The sequence below is a fragment of the Leptinotarsa decemlineata genome, unplaced genomic scaffold, assembly GCF_025532065.1.
Source record: "Leptinotarsa decemlineata unplaced genomic scaffold, Ldec_3_MD MMD2_tig00026361_RagTag_RagTag, whole genome shotgun sequence".
Classification (NCBI taxonomy): Eukaryota; Metazoa; Arthropoda; class Insecta; order Coleoptera; family Chrysomelidae; genus Leptinotarsa; species Leptinotarsa decemlineata.
In genome coordinates this window covers 1,074,140-1,077,805 of record NW_027412704.1, presented here as the reverse complement: position 1 = coordinate 1,077,805, position 3,666 = coordinate 1,074,140, and positions in this window count along the sequence as shown.

Here is a 3,666-nt window from a genome sequence, read left to right as displayed (position 1 = left end):
TTTTTTTTTTTCATCAAAAAATGCATGGAAGCTGACGCCTAGTTCTTCCGCTATCCCACGCACTGTTTGTGATGGGTCTCCGCCAGAGTCCTCCTGGATTACTGTAGGTTAACCACTTTGGGGCTATCTTCAACAACCTAATACACTCCCGGGCATGCAATTTTGTGTACTGTTGTCAATGTTGGTGTATCGAAATGACCACAAATTCTCTTGTTGCGGCAAGAATTGTGGCGGCTTCGAAAAATGGCCGCGGTCAGCGCCAAATTGCAAGAATCGTTGGTGTAAATATCTCAAGTGATCAATGAGAAAGGCGGCGGTACCAGGAAACTGGTCTGCTAACTCGAAGACTTGGTTCAGAGCGAGACAGAACTACAACAACTAGAGATGACTACTTTCTCGTATCGTTCGAGAAACCGAACAGTTACGCCAGTTTCCCTTTGAAGACACCTGCAAGATGTCAGAAATATAAATATAAGTGAGTGGACAGTTAGAAGACGACTCCGTGTTTCTGGATTATCTTCTCGAACTAAAGCTACTGGACCGCCGCTTTCATGTGAATACCGGATAACAAGATTGAATTCTTCACTTGGCCTGGACAGTAGCTGATATAAGACGTGTATTATTTGGCGATGAATCGCGATTCTGCCTTACAGGCTAAGATAGACGTTTGCGAGTATGGAGACAACCAAGCCAGAGATATGCTCAAGCGCGTGTATTGCTGGCGGATCAGTTATGGCATGGGGAGGTATATCGTTTAACGCTTGCATATGGAGTTAGTCCTTACCGAAAATGGGACATTGAATGTTCATGGGTACCTGAAGGAGGTTCTTCAAGAACATGTTTTACCACACATGTCTTTTCTTGGAGGCGACGCAACATTTATGCATGGTAATGTACACACCCAAACTGCCCGGATCGTTACTCAGTATCTTGACGAGGTTCAACTCACGCGATATGTTTGGCCTGGGTACAGCCGGATTTAAATCACATTGAACATATTTAGGATGAGCTTAAGAAACGTTGACGGAGACCAGTGCCGGCTCCCAGCAATTCTAGAGAGCTACGCGAGCTGTTATCACTGAAAGAGAAGGGGAAACTCATTACTGAAGCCCATATGTTTTTTCTTTGTAACCAAATGCATATTCCTAGCATAGTGAAGTAAATTTTCAGTATTAACAAACAAATTTGGGCGACAAAAAATATTTTTTTTTCAGGGCTCGATAAAGTATGTTTGAAATAATTTCATATTACGGAGTAACTCTAATTTTATACCTGGCAGTGTATACAGTGCATTTCTTTAATGCCCCCCCTTTTATTTTTCGAACGGATCAACTCAAAAAATTGAAATTTGGGACAGTGAAATTAATGCATGAATACTTTATTTTGAAGTGAAATTGACAGATGAAACTTTCAAGATGGCGACTGGCCGCCATCTGGGAAAAACAAATTAAATGGAAAGGGGGGTCTTGTGATACGCCATTTTGAAGCTCCTGACGAATACTTCACAACACTAGAATATAAAGTCAATACCTTCACCTACTACAAAATGGCGGAACATTCAATAATTTCCTGAAGACAAACACATTAATATCGATATTTCTAGAAATATTCCTTTTCATCTGCCGTATGGCAATTCCAACAACCCGATAAGGTTTGTTAAGTTATTTTTTTGGTTATAAAAACGACAAAAAATGTCAGTACGACAGTGAATTGTTCAATTAGAATATTCTCATTTAGTTTTCGGTTTTACTAGTAGAAAGGTACCACGTCAACAATATCTAAAATGGTCAATTCTCGTCCATTGGAGTGAAAAATTGAAGCGATTTTTATTTACGGTGCGACGCGTAACTTTCACGAGACCGAAAGGATTTTCAATGAACGTCAATTCAATGTCAAGAAGTTCAAGGCAACCATTTCGAGGATCTTTCGAACTGACCTCAAGCTTATTATGTAGTTAAATGTCAATGTAGTCAGGCAATTGATTGTCAATGAAATTAAAACGCCATTAACTCACCTAATCAACAAATGTTTACAGGAAGGCTGCTTTCCCAAAATATTCAAAATTGGAATAAAAAAAAACACTTTTTGAAAGTGGAGACAAAACAATAGTGAGTAACTATAGACCTGTATCACTGATCTCAAACTAAGCCAAATTAATAGAGAAAATTCTAAAAATAAGATTAGTGAATTTTACTAGGAAATTCAAATTGATATCTGATCAGCAATACGGATTCAGGGAGGGAAGATCAATGGAAGATGCAATATAAAATCTAACTACTTGTATTTACGAAGCTTTTGACAAAATTCCAGCAATGTGCATCTTCGTTGATTTATCCAAAGCTTTTGATACCGTCGGTCATACAAAACTCTGAGAAAATTAGAAAACTGCGGAATACGTGGGAAAGCTTACGACATTTTCGAAAGCTATCTATGTGACCGAGAACAGAGAGTTAGTATCGATGGAATTATGAGTTATCCCAAAATTGTTACTTATGGTGTTCCACAAGGAACGGTTCTAGGACCAATCCTGTTTACAATATATTCGAATGAACTATTGCAGATACCAACAAAAGGTAAAATTTTGAGCTTTGCTGACGATACGGCTGTCTTGTATACCGACTCTTCATGGAACCAATTGAAAATGTCTGCAGAAAAAGATTTCATTGAGATCGAAAAATGGTTCTATCACAATAAACGATCGATTTCGATCACAAGAACCCCTTTCCATTTAATTTTTTCCCCAGATGGGGCCCAGTCGCCATCTTGAAAGTTTTGTCTGTCAATTTTACTCAAAAATAAAATATTCATGCATTAATTTCATTATCACAAATTTCAATTTTTTTAGTTGACCCGTTCAAAAAATAAAATGAAAGGGGGGGCATTGAAGAAAAGCACTGTATATTGAATTCATTTATTCGAATCTAAACATTTCAGAATCGAAATCTTATATAAAAAATGCCTATTTCTAGACAGTGATGTATATTCTCTCCCAGAAAAATTAATATCATTGTTCGGTGACATCTAATTTAGGAAACAAAGACTTTTCTTTTACTTACACCCCTGCATCAATCATCCAAATTGCCAACCCACTTAATTTCCCCCCTAAGAAAATAACAACGAATTTGTTCATCAATTAGTGGCAGTTCGCGTGTCCCTCCCCAATGAAATAATCTTCAATGATCGATATCATATAAGATCGCTAATTGAAAATGATGATTGAACAACAAAATGAGTGGCTTCCCACGAAATCGACTGCCTGTATCTAAAAGACCCCTCGGAAAGCATTCACCGATACTCCGGAAGAGTAAACATTGTTCAATCATCGAAGCAGATAAAGCGGGATTTGGTGATCAATATGTATGGGATGTTGTTGGAGAGCGTTCAACATTTTGTGAAGGTGAGTTACATTGATTATATATCGAATAAGTTGAATATTCAGACTCAGAATATACCTTATTGTCGAAAAAATCTCTTATTGAGAAAGTCAGTTGCAGCACATACGAGGGTGGTTTGAAAAGTTCGACCTCAACATGAACAGGGCAGCAAATAAAAGCTAGTGAATTTCGTTGTTCGTCTCTTGACAGTTCCTCACCATTTTGGACGTGCAGTTGTTATGTAGTAACTGTCGTTTTAGTGAGTTGATGTGATTTTTTTTATGGAAATGGA